The sequence below is a fragment of the Mirounga angustirostris genome, unplaced genomic scaffold, assembly GCF_029215605.1.
Source record: "Mirounga angustirostris isolate CCGP_5_RB_7025 unplaced genomic scaffold, mMirAng1.0.hap1 SCAF_13, whole genome shotgun sequence".
NCBI lineage: Eukaryota > Metazoa > Chordata > Mammalia > Carnivora > Phocidae > Mirounga > Mirounga angustirostris.
The window spans coordinates 94,247,450-94,260,001 of NW_026991721.1; positions in this window are offsets into that span (position 1 = coordinate 94,247,450).

Genomic DNA, 12,552 nt, shown 5'->3' on the forward strand with positions numbered 1-12,552 from the left:
CATGATGAGCCCATTCATTCCTGGGTTGCATATTCTTCAAAATCAGTTTCGGGGTCATTTCTCAGGAAGTGTTCATGCCCAGCTCTAGCCACAGCCAAGTGGAGCCTAGAAATTCAAGGGCCTACCGTCTGCTCCAGAAGGCCAGAGAAGACAGCACATCCTCCCTTTATGGCCCCCATCACGCCCCCACTGTTCCCCACTCCTCCCCTCACCTGGTCTACCTCCTCTCTCGCTCATCCCTGACTCCTCCTCTACTCCATTCCCCTCACCCTCCCTGAATCCTCCCCGCGGTATGGTCTGGCTTCACAAGAGAGAATTCCCCAGGCCAGGCCAGCCCATGGTGGTCTCTCCCCCGCCCTGACTCCCGGGCTGACCAGACCATTCATGCCACCTCTGACTCCTTCATGGGTGTGACTCTCGACTCCCCAACTAGGTATGACCACCAAGAAGCCAATATTTACACTCTAATTGCCTTTGGGGGCTCTCTGTGTACCCTTGGAAGGCTCCAATGCTTCACAGAGAGTGAATGAACATGTGGTTGAATAAATGAAAATGAAGGAATGAAGGCGGCAAGTCAGTCATTCAACAAACACTCAGAGCTGTGTGTCAGACACTATGCTGAGTGAGGAGAGGACCTCGGACCATAAGCAGACTGGTCCCCATGCTCACGAACCCTCAGTCTGAAGAAACAAAGGAGTGCATCAGTGAGGGGGTACGTGAGCTAATGGAGAGAGAGTGAGCAGGTAAACAGGTGACTAGACAGTGCACAGACACACAAGCTTTTGAGGGTTCCAACGGTGCTCCCCCCTGGACGGTGGGGCTCCTGGCCCCTCTGTTCCCTCCCCAGTCCAACTCTTCCTCCCCAGGCTCTCTGGGAGCTGGCTCTCCGCAAGGTGAGTGTTCAGACTGCGTCCTCCATCCTTGGCTCCACCACCGCGTCTATTTTGGTGTCTCTGCACCACACAGGCTGACGCCTCCCTCTGCTCACAGCTGCCGCCTTTCCCATTCTGCCTTCTGAGGCCTGGAATCAAGTGGGAGCGCACCGTGCCGCCCCCATCACCGCCATCTTGGGCCGAGACCCAGCCAAGTCGGGCCTGCTCGCGGGGAAGAACGAGGCTGCCGAGCAGCCCCCATCGATGGCCGAATAAGGGCACCAGAGTTAGTTGCCAACCCTGCTGGCCTGGGTGCGGCTGCCCCTCATACCAGAGCATGGGGAGGAGGTCCCTGAGAGAAAAAGGCAGGCCCTGGGCCCCCCAGTCAGGTGGGGACAAAGGAACTATCGGCCTCCGGTGGGGTCCTAAGAACCCCCAAGAGACGGCCTAACAATTACACAATCGTCAAAGCACGCTATTCTGAAAAATATAAATAAGTAATCCTTCGGTGTATGAATTTAGGCAGAAATGATAAATATTCTTGATTAAGATACATTTAATATTGGAACAAATCTTTTGAGTTTCACAGACCTAGGCTTGTCTTAATACAGTGCCACTGTCCCATTTAATCTCTGAGGACTCTATTCCTGAGACATGAGGCTGAGTCCCTCAACCTTCCCTGCAGTGTGCACGTGTGTGCACGTGTGTGGGTTTGGGCGGGGGATGGGGTGTCGGGCTAGGGTTCCAAATTTTATGCAAATATTTTAAATAGAACTATGTAGCTTTGAGCCATGTGGGAAGAATATGTGATTTGGAGTTGACCGAGGAGCCCATCCCAAGAACGTGGCTTCATACAAGGCAATCTTGGGGTCTCTGTTTGCATGAATGGGCCTTGTAGTACTGTGATAGCACCCAGACCCCACCTTCCGACCCCCCTGCCCCCCAGGGAACTGTGGCTGTTCCCAGGGAATGTCCTGGGCAGAAAGGGGCTGCCCTCTCCAAGGTTAGGCACCTTCCCCAGAGGCAGCCGGCAACCAGCGACGGGCCCATGAGGGGTACAGAGGGGCGACCCCTTCCCTGGGCTCGAGAGGACTCTGAAGGACCACTGGGCTTGGCTGAAGCCTTACTGCAGCTACATCACGGCCCCCTTCTTCTGCCCCATCCTGCTTCCCTCACTCCCTCCCGGGGGTTGTTCTCTAGGCGTGCTCCCCAGAAAGCCTCCAGAGCACAAACTCCTGTCTCGGAGTCTGTTCTCTAGGGACCCGAGAGAGTGGCCAAGTTGTGGAGGGTTAAACGTGGTAAGGCAAGCGTAGGGTTTAGCATGGCGCCTGACCTACGGTGAGGCCTCCGGTCACGACACTGTTCCCATTCTCCTAGGAGGTCACTACTTCCCAGCCCTGGAGGAATAGCAAACCCAGCCAGCAAGCTTGGGAAGAAAAGGGCCAGGTGCCTAGGCCACATCCCCAGAGATTTCGATTCAGCAGGGCCAAGAGCAGCCCCAGATCTCTGTGATTTCGGAAGTTCCACAAGTGTTTTGATGGACAGCCACGGCTGAGAGGCCGTGACCTTGGTCATCTTTCTGTATCACTATCGCCTCTTAATTTAGAGGCAAGAACCACAGACCCGTGTTGGGCAAAGTGGCCTGTCCAAGGGCAGACAGGTGCTTAGCTGCCCAGACAGGGCTCAACTACCTGATCCTGACTCACTTGGGGTCATCACCTGGGGGGCAGGGGGCTGCAGAAGGTCTTCGATTCCAACTCTCTCCAACAGAACCACAGGGTCATCACATGTACTAAGCAGCTCCCTCCCCGACTTGTGATACAAAGACAGTATATGATCAAGCACCCTGAGCCCCCGGCAGACAGAGTCCTCATTGTGGTGTGGTTATCAGGGAGGTCTTCAGGGAGGAGGTGGGCCCTGAACCAGACTTGCATGAATGGTGAGGCTTTTGGATCAGGAGCAGACAAGAAGGATGCCAGCCCCCAGAACTGGTCATCTCATTCTGAGGTCAGTCAGTTTCTAAGGAAACCGGTCCTGATATGTATTCTCATCATCCTTCCAGCAAGACTGAGGGATCTCAGGGGCACTCAGACTCATGGCCCAGCAGGCAAGGATTGCCCAGTTCTTAGAAAAACACATTCTGTTCTAAAGATTCAAACTCGGGGGAGGGTTTGTTTAAAATCTGACCAATCTGCGTTTCAGTGGCCCTGCGTCTCTCTAAGTGCCCAAGTCCCACACGCCATGGAGCCATGCGGTATAGCGGGGGGCGAGACTCGAGCCTGAGTTCACACTTGTAAGCTGTGTGACCTTGGCCAAGTTACTTAACCTCTCTGAGCTTCCATTTGTTCAACATTAAAATGAGGATATTGAAATTTGCTTTCTTCCCTCTCTCGGTTATTAAGAGGATCAAATGGGATCGTGATTGCAAAAACACTTCTGCACACGGCAAAGCATGCTACAAGTGTGAGCTGCTACTGTTTTCCACACCCCTCTTTTTAAATTCAGAATGCAGCAGCCCAGGGAAGTTCCCGCCATTGCCCAGCATCCTACAGTGAGCCATATGGGGAGGAGAGGCAAGACCAAAGTCCCCCAAATCCTACCCTAATGCTTTTTCCAATACGGCACCATAACTCTTCCTCACATCTTTCTTCTTTCCCTAATTTCTTAGGCGCCGCAGGGAATTGTGCATTCTCACCTTGCCCTAAATTTGTAGTCTTTGATGCCCAGTAATCTTTTGATCCCCTCTCAGCAGCCTGCCTACCTGCACCCTTCCTGCCTCTGTACCATCTCGAGGGTCCTTCTGCCTACACTCTGTTGGACATCCTAACTCAGCCTGGGATCAGCCCACCCTAGGCCCCCCGAGATGATTATCCGTGGGATCTCCAGCCTCCCACTTATAACAAGCAGGGGCGGGGGGATGTTACCTGCTGATTCATTCACAGAGAGACACTTAATTAGGCACTTGGGATACAGAGTCCAAAGCAATCCACAAAAGAGCCCTTAAGGGCTCATCACCGCTCAGTGCTGGGCAGCACGAGGAGGACGTGATGGCAGGACACAGTCTCTGATGGAGGCTGGGCTGGAGGATGGACTCCAGGTTCCTGACCTCTGCTTGTTCCTCTACCCCCTTATCTTGGCCTCAAGTCAACTGTCTGCTGCAGAAACTTCCCACTGCCCTCTGCCCACCTCCAGGTCTCCAGCAGCAAGCCCTTGGGACCTCCCTGTTCCCCACCCACACCCTATTCCTCTGGGGCCAGCCCCGCGCCCTTCTCCCCGCGGAAGCCCCTCCATGTCCAACCGCCCAGCTCAGGCTCTCAAATTCTAGGAGACAGGTCACGTCCACCACCCCGGGGGGTGCGGCGCCAGCCAAACTAATCAATGGCAGAGCTGTAGATTACCGGCGCGGCCCCAGGCCATCCATCACTGTCGTTTACCCGGACCTGTCAGCCTGCAAATGGAAAAGGAGATGACGTGAAACAACCCATCTGCAGGTTTTTAACGCTCTTTACAAATTGCGGTGGTGAATAACTTGTTGCTTGTATTTATCCCTTTTCAAATTGTCTCTTAGCTACAGTCATCCGTCTTCATTCTACACCCTGATGGCACACGCACCGTCAGTTGGGCAACCTCATTATTTCCCTGGCGTTGCTGCCTGGAGGAGGAAGGAGAAGAAGATGGGGGTGGGGGACACGGAGAGCGAGGGAGCAGGAGGGATGGGGAGACCCCTGGGGCCACCGTGGGCCAGGACCCGGTGGCTAGGATCCTTTCCCCCAGAGGCACCCTGTTCCTGAGTTCCTGAGTTCCTGAGAACCTGCCCTTCTTCCAGGGAGCTTGCCAGAAGGGACCCTCGGGTTGCCAGACCAATGGTCGGAATCAACAATCCAGAGACTGCAGCCACTCGCCATCCCCATCCTCAAGGAGAGTCCAACTGCCAAACAATTGTAAAGCTTTACCCCGGAGAGTCATGTCAACGTTGCTCCATCCTCCTCCCACACGTCAACCCTCCCCACTTCTGTGTCTCCACTGAGACCCATCCTCGTGTGTTGGCTCCCCCTGCCCCCAGTCTGGCTGACCCTCCTTCTTCCCCGGCTCAGAACCACAGCCTCTACTAACTGGTTGGTCTTCCCCCAGCCCACCCTCCTCACTCTCAACAGAAAACGGACACTTCTTTTGGAAGCGACATGATTTCCTAACTCCATCAGTATTTGCCAGCGATCCGTGTGCCCCTAGCATTGGAATCACTCGGCCACGCTGCCCTGGGACCACTGATGCAATGGGGCAGAAGGCCGCATTTTAAACAAATATTCCAGCTGCGAAGGTGGAGGGCCAGCCCTGGAATCCACTTGACACCTGAGGCACAGAGACATAGAATACTCTGCCCCAGATCACACAGCTAGCTCGCAGCTGAATGGGAAGTAGCAATCCACTGCTGTTCCTGCTGTACTCTGCAGGAAGATCCTTGGATGAACAGTAGCTGTTTGTGTGTTTATCTCTCTGACTCGAACATAAGCCCTTGAGGGCCATGACAACGTCCTATGCACCTCTGTGTCCGTCTATCCTCCTCCAGGCTCGGCACAGGGCGTGGTGTGTTTTTGGTAAGCCAGAAAAATGAAGAGCCGGAGACCCAGGCCAAGCCCACAGCTCAGTCTTGCTCCAAGGAAGTAAACGCACACAGGTGGCTGAGGGCAGAAAGCCCCCTTGCAGGGCTCAGAGCTCTGCCCTTCTTGCTGGATATGCTGCAGACCAAACCCAAATCCACCTTGCTGTCAAGTGCTCTGTTTCTGACACTGCGTCCAATATTTCCACTCTGCCTTCCGCAGCAGACCTTTAAATATTTGAAAATGGCTGTCAGGATCCACTTAGATGTTCTCTCTTCCAGGCTTCAGGCCCCCAGCTCCCTCCACCACCACTCACGTGGTATGGAATGAAGACCCCGGGGCATCCCAGTCCCCCTCTTCCAAATGCCATCCCATTTGTCAACGTCCTTGCTCACTATGACTCCCAGGATGAAATGCAATGCTCCAGGTGTGGTCTGGCCACTGCCAAGCACAGAGGGACATGCCACGATCTCCCCTCTTCTGGGCTCGGTGCTTCCATCAATATAGTCCAAGATTGCATTAGTTCTCCTGGCAGCTTCCCCCCACTGTTGGCTCACATTGCACTTTGCCTGCTAATCCATCTAACTCTATTACTGTCTAATCCACAGTTCTCCATCTTGTCTCCAAGGATTACATCAAAGTCTTTACAAAACGCCGTGCTGAAATCCACATATGCGATGTCCATAGCACACCACATAGTACCACTCTAGGAAACCTCTTCACCTGAGAAAGGAGGTTGTTTTGGCTGGACTCGTGCTTCGTGAACCCAGGATGATTCCTAGTGATCTCTCCTTCCCCCCCGCCCCATGGACTCAAGAACCATCCAGTCAATCATTTTTGCTCAGTGTCTTCTACAGAGCTTTCTTCACCTAAGGTGCTTGCTCAGTGTCTAGACTGAGCAACTGTGACAGGCTGCCTGATTGATTATGCGTGTTGTGAGGTTTATGGTGGTAAGCAGAGGCTGCCCGAGGAAAAAAGCAGCGAGGGGAGCAAGTCTAAATACCACACACTCAGGAATGCCCATGGAGGTTGTAAATAGCTTGACAGAGGGATGTTTGAGTCTCTGGGTAGGAAAATTTATTAACAATGCTTCATGTCTTTCACTCTCCCTGCACAATGTTTGATTCAGAGAAAATATGAAAACATCACTGCCAAGCCATTTCCTTTCTCCTATAATTAGGTACTCTGGATTTTTAGTATCATTTTGTGTGAGTGTGTGTGTGTGTTTGTTTCTTCTGATTTCCACAGGCTATTTTTAGAGCAATCATGACTTACTTCTTGAAAGGCGTAAGAGAAAAAGTCATGCTCCCCAGCAATCCAATGTACCCGTCCCCTGAGTGACGCATATTTAGGTAAGTCATAGCTGGGTGACGGATCCCGGGGCCTGAGGGAGCACGCAGGAGGAAGTCCCCTGTCGTGCGGATGGAGGGTGTTGAGGGAGACATCACCCCCCACCATGACCTGCAGTCCCTGGGCCCCCCCACACACTCCTCTGATTAACCCTCTTCTTCCTGCAAGAGGGAGATGCATGCAGGTTCTCAGACAGACGTGCTGGTACCAAGGAGGCACGGCTGGCTCTGGAAAAGGAAGAAATGAGCATGAGCTACCAGCAGGGGGAGGGGCTGCCCCACAAAGGAGTGAGCTCCCCGTCTCTGGAAGTTTTCAAGCTGAGCTGGATCAGTGTTCAAGGTCCTTTCTGAGGCTGACTGTGTGAAATCTGCCAGGGAGCCTGCTGGAAGAATTCTAGCTCTGAAAGGGAAACCAAGCCACAGTGCAGAGGGATGATCCGACAGCAGGACTTTGGGAAGCAGGGGACACCAGCGCCCGCGTCTGCACTTGTCCCCCACACAAGGTCAGGGGCGCTGAGGGCATGCACCTCCTCCATTCAGCCTTCCTGGAGTGATCCCTCTGGAGACAGAAGTCCTTGAACACTTCCCCCCGTCGCTCCCAAAGTAACATCCATACTCTCCCTGCCTGCCTTCCACGGGAAAAGGCTTTGAATGCAATTTACTAGCTGGTCACGGATTCAGTGCCTATTTCCTTCAAGGCACAGCCTTCCAGAGACTCCTTGTAGGTACCAGTTCCTTCTCTTGGGGAGTACAAGACCTAAGATCAACCTGCAGGACGTAACGCGCCTAAACACAACACGCTGCCACACGCACACACCAGAGCATGTCCGTGCCCCTGGTGTGACAGAGAGTGTGTGTGTGTGTGTGTGTGCACGCACGCGTGTGAGTGCAAGGGAGGGGAAGGTATCCGATTGACTTCGGGTCACGTCTAAATTACACATGCCCACCACGAGTCTGCCATCCCCCCTTCCCGTCCCCCACAACATTTAAGAATCACCCCCGTGGAGGGCCAGTGTTACAAATGGTTGGGGAACCACTGGTAGAACTTTACAGTTTGCAAAGCCCTTCCTCATCCATGATTCCGGATTGTCCGTTCATTCACCAAATATTTATTCAGCACCTGCTCCGCTCCAGGCACTGTGCCAGGCATGGGGAGTGCAGGGTGACCAAAAACTCAGTGCCTGGACTCATGAAGCTCACAGCCTAGTGAAGACAGACGTGAGCAAACAATCAGAGAAGTGTGTATTTACAGTCCACTCAGGTAAGCTCGAGAACAGAAAATTATACAGTGCTGTGGAGCGTATAACCAGAGCTGACCTAACCTGAAAGTCAAGGAGGGCGGCCCGGAGGAGGGGGCATTTGGGCTGAAGCTGAAGGGTGAGAGACGGGTCATCAGGTGAGGGGTGGGAGACGGGGAAGACAAGAGGGAGCCCGAGCGTTAGAGGACTCAAAGATAGAGCAAACCTACGTGCTCATCCAGGAAACCCGGAATGCTTAAGCACACATGTTCAGAGGTACCTGGATCCCGGAGGCACGGGGCAGCCGGGGCAGACACAGCCCTGCTCTCCCGATCCTTCAGTTGAGACAGGAAGGCAGACATCTTTAAATGTCATCATCACGTTATCACCCTCAGGAAAGTGCACCCATGGTAAATGTTTTTGTGCAGGGCAAGTTTCTTCATCTATAAAGTAGAAACAGAAGCTCCCTGGAACATACTTAGAGTTGGAATTAGTCAGACTCGCTGGCTGGGTGAATGGTGGACAGACTGGGGAGGCTGAAGAGAAGGAAGGGATTTCTACCTCCACTATGACCTCAGGTTGGTGACATAGGAGCCAGAGCCCTTCCAGCAGTTTCCATGAGCATGATTTGGGGTACATCCAGCTTATCCCAGGGCTGGGTTCTCCCTAGGAGACGGTGAAGAGGAGTTTCAGGAAGGCTTCTAAGAAGGGGTCCTAATTGAGATTGCTCTTGAAAGGCAAATAGGATAGGAAGGTGAGGGAGGCGTACCATTGAGGGGGACTCTTGGGAAGGGCCATGGCCCTGGGCGAAGTCCTGGAGGCTTGACAGAGCTCCCTTAGGGAACTCATGGAGCTGGGCTTGGCGGGAGCAGGGTGGGCCACAAATGAGGTGGGAGGTGAGGATGGAGAGTCAGGCAGGGGGCAAGGAAGCTGAAGAGTTTGGACGTTATCCTGAAGATCAAGGGGAGTCATTGAGGAGTTTTGAGAAAGAAAATGACGTGGTCAGGGACATGTGCTCTGAAAAAAGAAATCCCTTAGCCTGCAGAGAAGAAGAGGAATTGGTGGGAGTGGACAGAAAAGCTGGGGGGTGGGCTCAAAGCCCAGGGGCACTTAAATGTTCAGATTGACAGGACGCGGGGACTCCCTGGGTGTGGAAAGGCGGATCAGAAGTAGGAAGTGAAGGTGAATCCCAAATTGATTCTCTGCTCAGCCATTGGATGTTGAACTTGAAGGTCTTATGAAAAATGCACTTAAAGATGGCCAGAGGTGGCTGGAGAAGTGAATGCAAAGGTCAGGAGCATGGCAAAGATGAAGCGACAGGCCTGAGGTACATCTAGGTTCTAGGGTGAAGATAGAGAAGAGACAGAGGCCATGCCCTCCCCCTCCATTCTCTGGGCTCATGTGTGGCCTGGCCTTTTGTCCTGTGGCTTAAGGCAAACCCCAGAGGCACTCCTGAATCTTTCTTCTCCTTCATCACCTCTGGGGCCCTGTCTCCACGGCAGGTGGGCCCGGTGTCCTGTTCCCTCCACCTGCTCAGAGCCCCATTCCTCTCTCTGCAGGGGCAGGGCAACAGCCCTACCTCCCTCCTTCCCACTCTGGCCAGCTCCCCACTTCCTCCCAGCAGTGACCAGGTCCCATTCCTGAAGAGCATCAAACCCTCCAGTGGCTCCACCTCACCCCCAGAATCAAATGCCAATCCCTTGCCTGGCTTGCAAAGCTGTGAGGGATCGCCTCCTCATCCTGCCTCCCTGCTGCCCCTTTGCTCGGCTCCTCTCTGGCCTTCCCCCTGCTCCTCTGGCAGCCTCCCCAGAGAGACAGACAGACAGAGGTGTGGCGGGGCGGGGGGGGGCGGTTGGGGAGGCAGAGGGAGAGAGAATCTTAAGCAGACTCCATGCCCAGCACGGAGCCCAGTGCAGGACTTGATCTCACGACCCTGAGATCATGACCTGAGTGGAAATCAAGAGTTGGATGCTTAATGGACTGCGCCCCCCCAGGCACCCAGCCCTGCTGCATTTTAAAGCTGTTCGCTATCGGTGTTTTTCTTGTTCATCAGCTTGCTCATTGCACGCCTCACACACTCCTCCCATGCACACACGCACTAGATGTAAGCACTAGATGTAAGCTCCGTGAGAGCTGGGGTCTGTTCACCATTACACCCCAGGCCCTAGAGGAGGACCTGCCCATAGCCAGTGACCCACAGTTATCTGTCAAATGAATGGATAAATAAATGAGTAAATTGGTATAAAGTGATGTGTGGTGCTGGGAGTGCATAATCCCCTAGAGAGAGAGACAGTACAATCCAGAAGAGAGTCTAGCCACAGAAGAAAGATTATTGAACAAGTCAAGAGAAAAGAGAGGTTTTAAGTGGACGGACGCACTACGGCATCACGTGCCTCCAGGGCCCCAGGGCACCCACTGCCCTTAACAAGAGAGGGTTACAAGGATGTGGCCAGAGCAGAGCAGGCGTGGCAGGTGGCTCTTGGGGGCTGATGTGGCTGGCTAGGACGGAGGGATGCGTGGGGGCAGGTCTGGGTGGAGTAGGTCGGTGAGGGTGTCCAAGCCGAGGAGGATTTTCTCTTGAAGCATGGCTCCGGGACCTAGCAGAGATGACAGAGAAGGGGCGCCTGAGATGACACAGCAAGCGAGTGGCACTGGACTCCCCAGAGATTTACAGAAACACGCGGCTGCCCCAGACAGAGTCATCATTTGTCACTCATTCAAACGGAAACCTACTCCACATGCACTTAGAGGTAAGGTCAAGGGCAGCATGGGGGAGGAGCTAAGAGCTAAGGCCACAGCATGGCCTGGCCTCCCATCGAGCTCTGGCCCCTGATACGCACTCCACACCCACAAAGCAAAGCCAGAGGCCAGCAGCTAATTGGGCATCCTCCCCAAAAGGTGACCGAGGGACCAGTTAGCTGTTACTTGAACATGCCCCTTTGAGGTCTCCCCCGGCACCCCAAGCAGATGCTCAGTGTATCCCTCCAGACCATCACTTCCACCCCCCACGGGGAACACTTGGCAAGTCAATATGCCTCTCTGCAGCCTGTCCCATTTCCAGTGATACATCAGCACCCGATTTAGACTGACACCCCAAGATCAATAACACAAGGGTGGGGGTGGCCGCTAGAACTCGACTTCTCCATTCCATCCAGTTCCAGCTCTCTCAGAGAAAGCCTGCGTGTCTGATAAACCCTAGTATCCCTTCATTCTAATAGCTAAATCTCAGAGAATGTGTCATCAGTGATGAGTGAACGACGCTCCTTCCGGGATGCCTGGAGCAATCTGGCCATTTGAGTGAGGATGTGGAAATGGACAGAAATTGTAGCTAAGGACATGCACTTATGAAAGATTCTCAAATCCAGAGACAATACGACATCTCGTAGGGACATCAAATACCTTCTGAGACAGGAACCACTGGGTCGTGAGCACAAAGGGAAAGGGAACGAAGTGGCAGGTCTGTTCCGGGGAGAATCTGTAGTGGTGGGAGGTGAGGATGGAGACTCAGGCAGGGGGCAACAGACACACCGGGGTCGGAGGGCTGTGGGAGGTGGTGCGGAAGGTCTGAATGAGCAGAATGAGCGGCCTCGGAGCCAAATGTAGCTAATCCTAAACAATTGCAACAGGACATCCATTTTTAGCAGTTTTGAGGAAATTGGGGATTAGGAGTTGGCCCAGAGGCAGCGGAGGCTTATCCAGGTTGGGGACAGGGAAGGATACGAAGTAGCCAAAAAAAAAAAAAAATCACAAAACGGGGTTGCTGGCTGTCAGGAGCAAACCTCTCCTGCTGAGGGCAGTTGGCCTCCAGAATCTTCTCGTAAGGAAGATGCGGTGGTCCCGTTGTTTTGTTCATTTAAAGCCAGATGGGCCGGAGCCCAGAGCACGGGTCGTGGGGAGCGGCCCCGGGGAGAGACGTGTGTGTAAGTGCGTCTGGGGCAGCGCCCGGCGGGGTATGTAATGAGCTCTGTAGGCGCGATTTCCCAGCACTGGCAGCCCTCCTGTGTGTGAGGGTCTGCCCCACTCCGGCCCCTGGTCGCCAGCCCCGGGGCCTATTTTCATGAATTTCAGCCCTTGCCTGACTCACCTGGAGCCCTAGGGAGGTGGGAGGGCAAGCTCAATGCTGCAGATGAAAAAGAACAAGTTAGCAGAGCAGCCCAGCCAGGGCATTGAGAAACCCTCGGCTCCCCATTTTAAATATATGGGGCACTGGGCCCTGGAATATTGATGCTTCCTTTTAGCCTGTCTCCCTCCTGCTCCGCAGGGCCCTGGGCTTCTAGCAAGTATGATTTAGAGGGAGGCCAGGGCCCCCATGCCAGGAAGGCCAACGCCGCCGCTGCTTATAAGAGCCAGTGATAGGGGCGCCTGGGTGGCTCAGATGGTTAAGCGTCTGCCTTCGGCTCAGGTCATGATCCTGGAGTCCCGGGATCGAGTCCCGCATCAGGCTCCCTGCTCGGCGGGGAGTCTGCTTCTCCTCCCTCTGACCCTCCTCCCTCTC